This window comes from Lycium barbarum, chromosome 8 (genome assembly GCF_019175385.1).
Source record: "Lycium barbarum isolate Lr01 chromosome 8, ASM1917538v2, whole genome shotgun sequence".
Lineage (NCBI taxonomy): Eukaryota > Viridiplantae > Streptophyta > Magnoliopsida > Solanales > Solanaceae > Lycium > Lycium barbarum.
In genome coordinates, this window is record NC_083344.1 from 91,371,885 (window position 1) to 91,388,149 (window position 16,265).

At 41.6% G+C, this 16,265-nt stretch overlaps 1 non-coding gene across 1 annotated transcript; it reads left to right on the plus strand.

Annotated features, from left to right (window-relative positions):
• Window positions 1-382: 382 nt before the first annotated feature.
• LOC132608490 (small nucleolar RNA R71) lies at window positions 383-488 on the plus strand. The gene has a single exon (XR_009570407.1). It is a non-coding gene; the product is annotated as a small nucleolar RNA R71 (small nucleolar RNA).
• Window positions 489-16,265: the final 15,777 nt, after the last annotated feature.

Genomic DNA, 16,265 nt, shown 5'->3' on the forward strand with positions numbered 1-16,265 from the left:
TGGCCCATCAAGGAACGGACCATCTTGAGCATGGTACATCCCTTTGGGCAAAACTGCATCATCCTCACAAACATTTACCTTTTTGATCTAAGATTCATCGAACTTCTTCGTCAGCAAGGAAATATTTGTTGCAAGCTCTGCCAATTTTTGCTGGGTATCCTAATTCTCCTTCACTATATTCTGGAGCATAGCACTACCATATGGTACCACCTCAGCATTGTTTGAGTGCCAAGCCTGATTATGAGTTGTCAGCTTGTTAAGTATGGTGGTCACTCGTCCAAAAGTCTTGTTCATAAAACACCCATCAGCTGCATTGTTAGCTACTGACTGTGTCACTGGATCTAACCCTCGGTAGAACTTCTCCATTAATATAGTTTCCGGAAAACCATGATTCGGGCTCTTCTGCAAATACTCTTTGAACCTCTCCCAGGCTTCATATAGTTGTTCCCCCGGTCGCTGCTTGAATTCATATATCTTGTCGCGAATCTCAGCCTTCTTGCTAGGGGGGTACCACTTTGTAAGAAAAACAGCTACCATTTCTGCCCATGAAGTAATCGAATTTCGGGGCAGCTTCTCGAACCATGTTCTTGCCTCCCCAGCCAAGGAATATTTGAATAACCTCAACCGAATAGCATCTTGTGGAACATTGTTCTGGATGTGATTAGCACACACATCCATAAAATTCTGCAAATGACGTTAAGGGTCATTCTCGGTAGAATTCCGAAAGTATCCCTCAAGTTTCAACAACTGGTATAAAGATGAGTCAATTTTCACTGTAGCAGCTCCAACTCGAGGTTGAACAATAGCAGATGCATAGTCCTCCTCTTGAACAAGTTCAGCAAAAATATTCTCATCATCAGATTCATTCGCCTGATTGTTCAACTGATTCACCTGATTACCAGCACGCTGATTCTGCTGATTTTGATTCATGTTCACCTAGTTTACACAGAGTAGCAAACAAGGTGTGATGGAATAAGCAAAAGACTTTAATCAAAGCAAACACTATTTAGTAATTTCAAAATCGTATTCCCCGGCAACGGCGCCAAAATTTGATACGCTCAAATTACACCTATTAATGGTATAACGCGGACGTTGTCAAATATAGTAACCCAACGAGGTTGGGGTCGAATCCCACAGGGAATATGGTGTGAAAAGGTTACTAAAGTCGTAGATGCTAGGTTCTAGGTCTAATGTCTTAATTCGATAATTTGTGTAAAAGTTGGTTGTTTCTATGACTAATTGCTAAAATATTGCTTTGGTGGAAATTTATGGTAAAAGAAACTAAGGTTGTGTCCCCGCTAGATAGGGTGTATGATCATGGATATTGGTCTGGATATACTTATAATGGATCATTATATGAATGCACTTAATCTCTATGTGAATCTCTAATATTTCCCAATAAATAAAGATTATATCTTTCTATGATTTTCCCAAATATAAGAAAGTGATAATGACGAACGATTAATCATGCCAAGTAAATTCTTCTTATTCCTAAGTGAATTTATTAAACAAAGTTTAAAGCTTTGAGTTCTTGTTAATTATTCTTACCAACCCTAGTTATTTTCCCAAATAAATTAGGGTTTATGGCTTTAATCAATGTTTGCAACCATTAATTATGAATGAAGAACGAAGAATAATTAAACCCTAATAATCCATTATTTGTATATCAATCACAAACCCAATCACCAAACACCCATCATTGGGTTCACAACCCTAGTAATGGAATTTTGCTACTCATGACAAAGAACAAGAAATAAGAAGTTGAAGAATTCATAATTGCTTACTTTGGAATGAAAAAGGAATTGGTAATACTTGAATTGGTGTTTGAATCTTCAAAAACTAGAGAGAATTTAATATTCTAAGTCAAGAGACAAAAATATAATGAATGATGTCTATTAAAACCCTACAATGACTATTTATAAGTTTTGAAAATACATAAGTTACAGATTTTGCACTTCAGTCCCGTCATGATGAAATGCGGTCCGTAAATCACTTTACGGACCGTAAAAATGGTTTACGCCCACATCGTTCTCTCAGTTGTGTGCAACTTAACCTTCCAAAATACGGACCGTATAGTGGTTTACGGTCCGTAAACTGCTTGGTCGTCTTTCACTTTGCTAATCTTAGACTTTCTGCCAGATGCTTGAATAACTAAATACGAGATGGAATACGGACCGTAAACTGAAATACGGTCTGTAAACTCAGCTCGTAAATCACCATCTTCTCAGCTAGACTTTCTGTTTCTAGGATCCTTTAACACGACCATAGAATACGACCCGTATTGTAGAATACGGCCCGTAAACTTCAATTTACGACCTGGTTCTGCACTTCAACTGTGATTGTGCTGAATCTGTTCCTTTACCTGAAAAACACTAAAAACCACGTAAAATCACATAGGCTTGCTTAAAAACAAGTAAAACTTAGAGTCAAAAAGCATCGATTGTGGCGTAAAATCACGCCACATCAATGGCTAAAGAAGTCCAGTATCTGAGCAACCCCAATAGGATAGATTGCCTTACAAATTATTTTCCGAACCTCGGTTACATGTCCAAAGGGGTGTGGGCCCGCTTCTTTAAAGAATTGACTGAAGATAGGATCCAATAGATGTTTCCTGACTTTATATCCGAGATCGTGGTGGTTCGGAGCAAGAATTGTCCCTTTGTGCCATTAGCAGGGGTTCGAGGAATCCGTCCTTATTACCCATCTCAGGTTTTAAGGCAATTTGGTAAAAGACAAGTGATACCTCAGGTAGGGAACCTCGAGCAGTTGATCATTGAGCACACGGAGCAGAAAATCAAGAATGCTAGAGTGATCCTCAGAGGATGGAATGGTCGTGTGAGTTGGAGTCCGGACACTTTAGCTCCAAACAGGTTCGAGGCAGGATGTGACCCAGGGTATCACGAGTGGTTACAGGAACACTTGGCCCATGCATCCATCCCAAGGCCCACATTTCCTCACGATGCTCGAGAAGAAGAGCATCTGAAGGAATGTTTGGATAGCACAGATGAACATTTGGCCAAGATTTTAGAAGAAACAGATCCGGTAATAATCAGGTTGGAGATGTACCAAGTGCAACTTCAGATTCAGACCACCCTTCGGAGGGTCAAGAAGGCCAAGACAAGCCAGGCCTCGACCTCCGCCGCTGGAGGAGAACCCTGCTGATTTATTGCTTTATATCAAGCCCCATGTCGGCTTCATCATCTTTGTAATCCCTTCAGAGAAGATACTTTATTATTATTTATTAAATTATGATGATTTTTTGGGGGAAATGGTTCATCTTCACAAATGGCACTTGCATGTTTAAAGCGATTAAGAGAGCCTTATCTCAAAAAGGCCTTAGGAATGCAAGTAGTATAAATATTTGAAAATTACATGAATGCTTACTACGTGGTTCACATGCCTATTTGCTCTGTGTGTTATCATATATTAAAGCTTGAGTATATTTGATATGATGATCTAAGCTACTTACCCAAAGCAAAACCACAAAGCTTAAAACTTACTCGAATCTATCTCCACTAAAGGTTGACTTACAATAGCAAACCAAGAAGAACAAGAAACATGGACTCGGAGAGTGACAGCTGAGATGCTGAGGGATAAGGTAATACAAATGGAGAAGCACCTCTAAGAAATTGGGAGAAAAATCGAGGAAGTAGATAGATTGCTGGAGATGGTTAGCAACCCGCCAGAAGGCATACCCCAGGAACAATATTATGGGAATGTCCCGGAAGAAGTAAGAGAATTATTGCTGAACTATATACCCTTAGAGAGTAGGCCTGTGACACCTAAAGAAGGGACCCCAGAAGGAATGAATGACAACTAAGGAGCTAGATCAGACCCGTGGGTGATAAAATCAAACCCACAAGAAGAGTCGGAGCCTCAACAGGAAGGCTCTGAACCCATCAAGGAAGAAGAACCAGAAGAGGGAGAAGAAGAGCCTCAGGATATGGATGAAGAAGAATTAGAGCCCGTTAACATAAAGGCTGAGGGAGAAGAGGGACCCTTCGAGATGTTTCCCGAGTTTACAAAAGAAGAGAATGATGTGAATAAAAAATCCGACTACTACGCTCCAAACCAATGAGGTGTCTGACTTTTATGCATTGTCGGCCATAGTGGTACCTGCGTCCTCCACTATGCTATTAGAGAATTTTGGGAGGGCAGGCCCTTCCGAACCCTCCTGATGGGGCATAGCCTTCAAAGCCCATTCCTCCCCATTCAGAGTAGCCCCATGGCCTGTCACCTGTAAGGAGGTATACGAAAGGATGGTCGCCATAGGAGTGTCTTGCACCACTAGGGATAAGTTGCCACTGCCTGAGTTGGTGAACGCATACAAAAGGTGCCTATTTCACTGCAACCAGCGAGTCACACCCTAAATGAGTGTCTAGGGTTAAGGAGAAGAATTTGTAGCTTGATTGATGATAGGATAATTGGGACTTTATGGGCCCCATACACCTTACTAGTCCATGACCCTATTATCCCGAGAGAAGGAGTCACCGCTAGTACTCAGATCTGGGGATATGATTTCACGATCTTGGAAGAGTCATACGCCCGCATTCTTTTGACTTTGGCCACCTTAAGAAAGATTTGACCCGTGGAACCTACCCATGAGCCCGCACCATTAGGGCCCAACAGGAACAAGATTTTCCTCTATCATACAGGAGCTATGAGGCATGACATAGAAGAGTGCCACACATTCAAGCTCGAACACGAGAACAAGATCAGTACAGGAGAGATCTTGGTCATCCTCTCACCACAATACTAAGGGGAAGGGAAAATGAGAGAGCGAGTTCGTAAGGACAGCGACTCGCAGAGTTATATTTTTGGGTAGATGTTAGGTGTCCCCGTTTTTTGTACATTTTAGTTACCCCCCTCCCCATAAATATTGTAAGGAACCGCGCCGACCTGACGTCCCTGTGGAGGGATACGTGGGAAGCCCTAGTCGGGCCTCGTCTAGGGATGTCTTTAGCTAGGTTTAGCCCAATGGATATTTAGAGAGTATACATATCCTTTTTTTTTGTAAAATGAACTATGATAGGGCCTGATTTCCCCTAGTGGGATACGTAGGCAGTCTACGTAAGACTCGACCCCTATATAATATAAATTATAAATATCCCCCCATTTATTTTGTAACGGGAAAGGGTTTGCCAACATAAGTCAACCATAAAGCCTATTAAACCAAGCTTCACCCAAACATCAAAGGCCCATAAACATTCGAACCTTTAGAACAAAGGATCAAAAGTATTCAAGCTTTAATATATGACTTTATGTGCTATATGCGCTTCAAATATCAATATGTGATATTTTGCCTTTATGTTTTGGTGATAAGTAACTAACTTTGTCTACCGTTGAGTTATTCTTATCTTATAGAACTAGGCTGATTAGCGTAGTACCGAAAGATGGCATACTTCACGAGATCCAAAGTCGCATTAGCATCCCTCTCAGATAAAGAAATTGGAATGATGACTTGTAGACCTGATAATGGAAATGAGCTCGCTCTTCGTGACGGAGATGCCCAAGACCCATAAGAAGTATCATCTCAAGAAGATATGATTGCAACATTACTGACTGCCGTTATGGCCCTCCATGAAAACCTTGATGGAAGAAAGGAGGCCTTCTTCTCCATTCCCTTCGTTAAGCTCCCTAATGCCCGATCACTTTCCTATATACCCACCAGGAACCATCCCACCTCCATCAAGCTCCGCCAACCCAAACCACACTGGTCCTTCTTATCGCACCCCACCACCAACAAAATACACTCAAATCCCAGGAACCACTCAAAACCACTCACTCAATCCCTTTTGACCAGGTTTCTTAGCCGGTTTTCATTAATCTGGCAAGCTGAGTACGTGCTCCAGCTCCACCACCTGGGCAGACTACAACTGCCCCGCTCAACCATACCACCCACCAAATATCATTCTTCACTCCCAACATCCCCAGTGAATTCTCCCCAGGGCATAAAGAGCTAGATCATTAGGAAGAAATGGAAAGGCCCTGGAGGGCCGAACTGGATAAGCGCGAAAGGGATATGGAAAAGAAGATGGAGGAGTTACTAGAGAAATCTAATAGGTCCGCAAGAAAGGCTACAGGTCTAAGATATGATGACCTGTGCATGCATCCAGATTTGGACTTATCAGAAGAATTCAAAATCCCAAAATTTGAGATGTTCAACGAGGCAGAATATCCCAAGGCACACCTCCGATCCTACTGCGACCAATTCGTCGGAGTGAAGAAAAATGAACCTTTAATTATGCGACTTTTCCGTCGTAGTTTGACCGGAGAAGCCGCTGAATGGTTCGCAACTCAAGATATGCGCCAATGGCATACCTGGGAGGACATGGCAGAATCCTTCATGGAGAGATTTCTCTTTAATGTCTAAATAGTACCTGACCACTGTTACCTTAAAAAGGTCAAGCAAAAATGAACAGAAAACTACAGGGAGTTTGCCAGCAGGTGAAAGGTTGAGGCAGCCCGTGTGCAGCCACCAATGTGTGAGAGAGAGCTAGCCTCTGTGTTCATTAGATCCCAGGAGCTTGATTTCTACGACAGAATGCTGCCCATGGTTAGGAGGCCGTTTGCTGAGTTAGTCAAAATGGGAGATGCCATAGAAGACGGTCTCAAATCCGGGAAAATAGTTAGTGTTTTCAACAAGGCATCTGGAAAAGCTACTATGGGAATCTTCCCAAAAAGAAAGAGGACGTGGCAAGCATATCCCACATTCCAAACCCAAGCCCGAAAGAACCATAATCCTCCCACATAATTACGCCCCTCATAAATTATCCAACACTTGTGTATTACGCATAACCAAGCTTCACCACCACTATACCAGCTTACACGGCTCCGCCTAGTGTCCGTGTGTCTGCTCCCACTTACCAAGCACCGCCACAACAAACCTACCAACCACCGCCTCGGCAATTACCGCTCGTTGTCAAATAACCCACCCCAAGCATATAAACCACCCCAGAATTATCGAAATCAACCACCACCCCCAGCATACAATGCTCCACGTCTTGCTTTCAAGAAGAAGTCAGTAAGATAATTCACAACACTTCTCGAGCCTAGGACTCGGCTCTTCGAAAGGCTATTGACTGCAGGCTTGATCCACAAGGTCCCTCAAAAACCAGCACAGCCGGGAAACATATTTTACAGGGTTGATTAGACTTGTGCCTATCATTCAGGAGGAAATGGGCACAGGACAGAAGACTGCATAAATCTCAAACACAAAATCTAGGATCTGATTGGCAAAAGGAAAATCATCTTGGAAACCGCGGCTCCTAATATGAACACAAACCCGTTACCCAATCATGAAAACAACGGAGTCCACATGATTGAGAGGGACGAGGACTGGGAAGTTTGCAGAGTATTAGTCCCCAAAGCAGTCGAATCCCTAGAACAAACAGTAGCCTCCCTCACACTCCAGGAGCGCCCTAATTTCAAGGTTTCGATCCCAGCACCGGAAGTCGCAGAAGCTATATCGAGGTTTAGGACCTTGATCCTAGCACCCGTGGTAGCACAGGCAACACAGCAAATTGCGCTCATGCCCAAAGAGCCAATCACTGTACAAGCAGCCATGGCTCAAGGAATGACCTGCTCGGGGAGGTGTTACACTCTTGAAGAGGTAGCTCAGAATGCTACAAGAAAAGAAAACACCCAAAAGAGGGCAATAACCAAAGGAGAAGCTGAAGATTTCTAGCGGCGCATGCAACCAAAAGACTACTCCATCGTTGAGCATTTGAAGAAAAAATCGGTACAAATATTAGTGTTGCCATTACTAGCCAGCCCCCCATCGCACAGGTAGGCCCTTATGAGAGTGTTAGACGATGCACATGTACCAGCTGGTATGGGAAGTGAGGACTTGGCTGGGTTGGTAGCCCACATCATCGGTAATACAAAATTTGCTTCTCAAAAGAGGAGTTGCCAGTAGAAGGAACCTCCTACCACAGAGCTCTTAACATCACCGTGGATTGTGGTGGCAAGGCAATAGGGAGGGTTTTTGTGGACAATGGATCAGGCCTCAATATTTGTCCTATCACTACATTGACACAACTCGGTTATGACATGAGCAAAATCGCGAGAGCGGGACGAACGTCAGAGGATTTGATGGATCCCAGAGTGATTCCTAGGAGAAGTAGACCTACAGATCTAAGTTGGGCCTGCCTCTTTCACAGTAGAATTTCAAGTCATGGCGATCACAGCCCACTATAATATGCTATTGGGAAGACCCTGGATACACTCTGCCGGCACAGTCCCATCAACTCTGCACCAAGCCATAAAATTTGAATGGCAGGGACAGGAAATTGTAGCTGCGGCTAAGAAGGATATTCAGAAGTATCCCTACAATATCATGCCTGTGATCGATTGGAGTCCTCACATGTCAAACTTTAATGTGGTGGATTATATTGGGGCCACCCATGCAAAAGAAGAGGTCGATAAACCTATTCCATCAGTCTACAAAATGATTGCTTTCACCATGCTGAGAAGTGGTTTTGAAACAGCAAAGGTCTAGGAAGGGATCTCGAAGGGATAACAAAGGTTGTGCCAATCCCAAAAGAAAATTACCACTTCGGTCTAGGGTATGCTCCCAGTGATGATGAGCTCACAAAGGCTATCAAGAGAGATCCCAGAACAAGGAATTTACCTCGTCCAATTCCGGGTCTGTACCAGTCATTTCTTAGAAAGATGCCGATACTAAATGAAGAAGAAACTGATGAGGGTCTTGAATCGCTGTTCCAAGAAGAGGGATGCTATGAAATCATTGAAGAAAGTCAGGAGAAGTTCACCATACGCAGTCTGAGGCTAGGAGAGCACCTGAACAATTGGACATCTACCCCTCTCTTGACTCCTCGGTAGAGAGATGGATTTTCCTTAAACTTTTGCTAAAAGCGGCGACATCGGCTGAGGCCGACTGGTCTCCTTTTCTAAATTACTTTGTGATGTTTAAAAATGGAAATGGTCCGACGTTGTTCCAAACCAGGACTACAGTTTGTAATCAATTACTTTTGAATTAATGAAAAGCCTCGATTTACATAAATTGCTAGTTTTACCAGACAATAATAATGAATGTTTTCTAACTAACCATGCGTAACGAATAATAATAAACATAACTTTATTTTGCCTCGCCTTTTCAGTAGTAACCATAATAAAACAACCAAAAATGTCATGATGTGTCATGAAACGAATGAGGAACATAGCCAACAGGAATACAAAGAGTACGATGAATCGACAATGCTGCCAGAGGGACTGGTAGAAGAGTTGGAAGGCTTAGAAGACAAGACGAAGCCGAATATGGATGAAACCGAGGTGATCAACCTTGGTGACGAAGAGGATGTCAATGAGACACGAATTAGTGTTCACTTGGGAGCTCCACAGAAAGAAGAGCTCATAACTCTGTTGAAGGAATATGTGGATGTCTTTGCCTGGTCATACGCAGATATGCCGGGATTGAGCACTGAAATAGTGGCCCACATATTACCCATCAAGAAGGGTTTTACCTCAGTCAAGCAAAATACGCGAACATTTAAGCCAGACATGAGTATCAGGATAAAGGACGAAGTAGAAAAACAAATCAAGTCTGGAATAGTGGAGGCGACGTCCTACCCCACTTGGGTGGCCAATATAGTACCAGTACCCAAAAAGGATGGAAAGATTCAAATCTGTGTGGACTACCGAGATCTCAATCGGGCTAGTCCGAAAGACAACTTTCCTCTCCTGAACATCCACATTCTAATAGACAACTGCGCCAAATATGAGCTACAGTCATTCGTGGATTGTTTCACCGGGTACCATCAAATACTCAAGAGCGAAGAAGACGTTGAAAAGGCAGCCTTTATCATCCCTTGGGGAGTCTACCATTGCAGGGTAATGCCGTTCGACCTCAAAAACGCTGGCGCCACATACATGAGAACTTTGACTTCACTGTTCCATGATATGATGCATCGAGAGAATAAAGTCTATGTGGATGATGTCATCATAAAATCAAGGGAAAGCTAGGAGCATACCGTTCACTTGCGTAAGTTCTTTGACAGACTTCACAAATTCAATCTAAAGCTGAACCTTGCAAAGTGCACGTTTGGAGTGCCTACAGGTAAGTTGCTTGGATTCATAGTCAGCCGTAGGGGTATTGAACTAGATCCTACCAAAATTAAAGCAATTCAGGAGTTACCGCCTCCCAGGACAGGAAAGAAGTCATGAGCTTCTTCGGAAGGTTGAACTACATTGAACGGTTCATAGCCCAGTCAACTGTGATTATAGAGCCAATCCTTAAGTTACTCAAGAAAGACGCTCCCACAAATTGGACGGAAGAATGCCAAAAGGCATTTGACAAAATCAAGAGATACCTCTCCAATCCTCCCGTCTTGGTGCTGCCCAGGCAAGGGAGTCTTCTGTTAGTGTACCTGTCGGTATCGGAAAATTCTTTCAGGTGCATGCTCGTCCAGTGTCACGACCTAATTCGGGGTCACGCGGGCACCTACCTTTCCCACCACGGTAGGCGAACCCTCTCATTGATTTCACATCAGTTAAGTAAAGGCGAATCATTTAAATCAATAGATACTTAGAAATTCCGCGGAAACTTCATAATATATTAACTAAACACAAGAATCAATAAAATGACAATGATATAACACATACAGACTCGATCCACTTCCCATGACCTTGTCTAGACTAGTATAAGAGTGACTAATTATCTCAAATTACCATTATATTCTAAGACTCACCCTCCATCCCGGAATGAAGTGAGAGGAGGCCTTCTAGATAAGCACCGCACATTTCAGCTTCATATCACAATCTACACCCAAAAAGGGTGTAGCAAGTGCAATATCAGTACAATCCACGCGTACTGGGTAAGTATCATAGGCCGACAATGGTTAGTAACACATATCAGTAAAAGAATTCACAGATAAACATGATAACAACCCAATCAAGTCATACGTCTATCTATCACACACGGTATATCAATACCCTTAAGAATTAATGTCATTCTACTAATTCACCGGTCAAGCTCACAACGATCTCGGAACTTAATATCATTAAATCGATCGTTTCAGTATAGTAGTCAACTCATTATTAAGACACTCGTTATCCTATATCAGATAGAGACCAAACATATAACTAATCTTACGGACTGTCTATAGGATACCTCAACAAGTTCAATCAATAAATCCAGATCCAAGTACACGTCATTGCCTAAGTAAAGCATGTAATCCCAAATGTGCCAAGCCTGAATAAATCAATCTGAAACCAATCATCACAAGTAAACACCAAATCATCTCAAACAAGCCAGAATGCAATGCAATGCAAGATGTATGGATGCAATGCCATGCCACGCAAATGAGGTGTACACATGTACTCCGGACGGAAATATCGACGTCTCGGTAGCACAACCTAGTGTGACTCGCGAAGTCTGAGTGCCATCCGTCCCGGATCTTTGCCAAACAGACAGACGGGACCCTGGCTAATTGCTCATAGGGGGAGTCTCACCGGCACCACTCTGGGGGACCCGCGGAGTCCATGTACTAACAACGATTTCGGGATAACATACGAATCGGCCATGCAACAACGATGCCTGAATATAACCATCAGACATCGACCTCCTCCCAATCACTCAAAGAGTTTATCAAAATATCAGTTTCACTCAATCAATGATATCGGATCATCACTGGTAATCGGTCATGTATCATGAATATGAGAAAATGTATGCAATGCCGAAATTGAACCTCGGACATCGGCCTTCTCACCATCACTCAGTAAAAGAGTTTCTCAAACATCAGTTTCATAAAATCAACGATTCCGGAATGGATCTTCAGACATCGGCCTTTTTACAATCACTCAAATACTGAGTTTATCAAATTCAGTTACTCAATCAACGATACCGGATCATCACCGGGTATCGGCCATGCATCATGAATGTGTGAGAATGCGTGCAATGCGTATATCAAGTATTAACAATCAAGTTTAGTATCACAAGTACCAATAATGAGGTACGCCAATAATGTATCATATCACAATACCAACAGTGGGTATGCCAACAATATAACAATATCACAATACCAACAGTGGATATGCCAACAATATATCTAATCACAATACCAACCGTGGGTATGTCAACAGTACATCAATATCACAAATACCACAGTGGGTATGCCAATAATATATCTGAATCAAGAAGGATAACGAGGTCTTATCTCTATCAACAACTCATGGCATCGAGCCAACACAATAGAGTTATCAAGCACAACACAACGGGGTAGCTAGTCCCAACACACAACAGATCACTTTATATTATTACCACTTCCTTAAATCATCCTATTAGTTTAGAATAAGTAATCTCACCTTACACTTACAATCATTCGTCATAACTCTTTTTAGAACTCAATCACCATCGTTGGAGTATTTTATTCTCCCATTTATCCACTAGATTCACTAGTAATGGCATAACACAATAATCATATATTACGGGAATTTCTCATCATTAGACACAACAATAGGGTTCACCCGCTACTTCCAAATCACATATATCGACCGATATTAAAGAAAACCCACATCAAACAACCTAAGGAATCTATAGGCCATAAGCCCGAACATACAAATCACACAACCATACCATCCTAAGATTGCATTCCAAATATCCAATTCCTATACATGCATCCTCCATTCCTTCTAATACACGAATATGTGAAACTAACCGGAGTCTACTGAAAGGGAAGCCATAACCTACCTGGCAGCCGAACATATGCCACGAACCTACACGTTGCCTTGTCTTTCGAACCGTCTCCAAATAATAAAACTCTATCACATATGAATTCTATGTATGAAACCATGAATAATGATACCCATATTGGCTACTTTATATTCGGGTCAAATTCCAACCCTTAATTTAGGAAAAACGGGTCTCAAGGGAAAAACGAAAATTTTATGACCAAAATATCAAATGCAATACCAAAAGGGAAAAACTCATTACTTTAATCATAGGAATACTCAATTAATACTTAAAATCATCATTGTTAAGAAAACCCCCAAATTTGGGTCTAAGAACCCTAACTTTGATTCAAGAATTTCAATTCTAGAATGGAAGATTATTAGTTAACAAGCCTAGATATATCATTATCTAGCATAAATAGCAACATTAACACCATTTCTTCACAATCTACGAAGCCAATTTGTTTTTAGAACTCTTTCATGAAAAACCCCAAATTTGGGTTGAAGAACCCTAGGTTTTGCATAGAGATTTTTGGAAGAGGAAGGGTTTTACAAAACCAAAATGATGGATTAATTAATGGAAACTATTATGCATCAGATTTAGACCTTACCCATAGGAAAAATAGTGAGAAATAACCAAGAATCCATTCATCCCCAAGCTTCCAAGAGAGAAGGTATCCTAAATGAGGTCCAAATCCGACATAGTCTCTATTTTTCCTCGATTTTAATGCCAAGATAACCTCAAAATGCTGATTAGAGGGCACCATTGGATTCCTCATGAAATTTCCTTGAATCTTGGATTTTGACTCGCCTCATTTGGACTTAAAATGAGGGAGATATGAGGGTTTTTATTATTGGACCCGACTTCAGTTTTGTGCAGGACCGCTTCAACGGTCACCACTGCTGCTACAGCGGTCAAACTGCTGCAGAGGTCCTAAGGACGCTGCAGCCGTGCTGCTATAGCAGTAAGGGGTCCACTGTGGCAGTCACCAGACACTAGATGCCCTGGTTTTTCGATTTTTCGCCCCGGAACTCTGGAAACTCATCCGGAACCCGATTTTCAACAAACAAAATATGCACCCACATGTAAAAACACGCTACAAGCGCACCCCTGACATCATATTTCCCAACGGAGATACCGTTGACTAAGTCAACTTCCAAACCTCAATGGAAATTCCTAAACAAAGTCCGAAAATGCACCCGAGTGCATTGGGAACCCAACCAGACCCACCAATTAATCACAATTGGTCATCCGGACCTCTCGGAATCAACGGATTTTCGAAAGAAATCTGTTCACCCAAAAGTCAACTCCTGGTCAAATGGTTTTCGCTTAAAGCCAAATTTTTCTAGAAAACATTCCAAAGCCCAAAACGATGCGTAGGAAGTCATGCCAACTATCTTCTCAGGTCGAAATAGTTCTAATGAGACTTAGGAACGGGTCAACGTAGGCAAAAACGGACGAATCACGGTAACTACAAAACGGGTCGTTACATCAGATACCAATTAAACAGTTGCTCGTCCTCGAGCGAAGAATGAGAGTAGGAGAATCTTACGGTAACCAAGGAAATCATATCACAACCAACACGAAGCTCTTACAACAAGAAGCAAACCCAAACCGCAATTCGTTCGCATTTAGCCAAAAGACCCAATTACCATGCCTCTAAAACACACAATAGATCTCTCATAGATAAATCAGATAACACGAATCTTTAGACATAACTAATCATAAAACATTCAGAACTGGTAAGATATTCTGAGCTAGTCGGTCCTTGAATCATAATTTCTTAGAAGTACGCAATACAAACCGAAACCATGACTTACTCTTCCCAAAAGAGAATCCTAAATCTTCCAGAAAACTCTCAGCTATTTAATCTAAACTTGTCTTTCTCGTCGCCAACTTGTTCAGTCTTAAGTCTCCTTAACTTTTCAAATCACTTATCTAGGAACTTACCATCGAGTACTGCATAGAGCAAGATCTGCCAACATCCAATGATCAGAACGGAGCCTTATCACAATCCTAGAATCTCTCCGAAGCACAACCATTATCGTTATAACCCATTGTACTAATCGAGACGCTGACTCTAGTGAAATACCACAAGGACTACTAATAACAAACGTCAAAAATCAGGTGTTCCTTATCACATTCGTTTAAACTAATTTACTTGGAACCCATAAGTTCCCTTGGAGTTACAAACTCGATATAACCATTTTCATTCAAACCATAATGACCCACAATGAACGCACCATTTTAGGATATATCAATAATCACACAACTGATTCCAAGATTCGAAACCCATCACACTCTTACCGTGCACAGTAAACCATAGTTCATTTCTCTCAATTCTAAAAGCTGAGTCTTATCTGAATCGTCCTCAAGGCACCTGATAACAAAACCTCGAGAACGCAACCTCTAGTTTCTCAACCGCACCCAATACATATATCTTATGCCACCAGAATTTTCCCGATACTAAGAACATGCAGTCCCATAAATCACTTCTAGTCCATAAAGTCCAAAGTCGTTCTATCAATATTACTCATTTATAGACCTCTTAGTACAACTCAGTAGTATTCCTTAGCCAAACTCAACGCTTTCACAGTCTATACAAAAGATCCATCACAAGGGTATCACGACCGATTCATGATTTTGGTAGAAGTGTCGCCTCAAATTTGAACCTATGAATTCTAATCCTCAAAATCAATAGTGAGATATCCTATCTCAATCATTCTGTCTTCATAAGACATTTAAGCCACTTTCATTACCGCTCAGAAATCATTCAAACCATCACGCTTCCGCTGCGCCACTCTAAGGAACTTTACAATACTAGCTTCAACTGGCTATGCCAACATCCCACTAGTCCTCTATATACCGCATCACAAATTACGACACAATCATGAACTCATCTACTTCATGCAAGACCACAACGCCATGAAGTCATATGACCCCGCAACCAATCGAAACAATCAAGGTGGTAGATTCACACACATACCCTGTACATTAAAGTTTCTTTCAACGCATCAAACTTTAAACCCAATCTTCTCTAAGTCTAACGAAGTTCACATTTGGTCCAGAATGAACCACTTACCTTACCAAGATTCCATCATTTCATCTCCTTATCTTGAATTTCAAAGATCCACCTACTTGAATAAGTCAAAACCTAATCCGTGATCCACGAATAAGAATACCCTTATCGTCGAACTTAAGCACATCTATCCAAATAAACAACTATACCTTGGATCCATAATATCCTTATCATTCCAATATCAAACACAACCATAATCCACTAAGTCTACCAGATACTAATTGTTCCCACCTTAGTACTCAAAATTCTCAATCCACCTCTTGTTTATCATGACTCAGTCCCATTTATGCATCAGGTACTAATACCCATTCATCTTAAGAACTCTAATCCCTTACACTATTCTCATCAAGGCCGTCCTTTATGAACTTACTCTCAACTCCTCTCATCTACAACACACAATCACTATACTCGTCGAATCTCATGATCCCTAGCGAACTCACACTCGTTCTTGCATATCAACTATCAAGAGTTCAACCATTTAGAAACCATTTACGT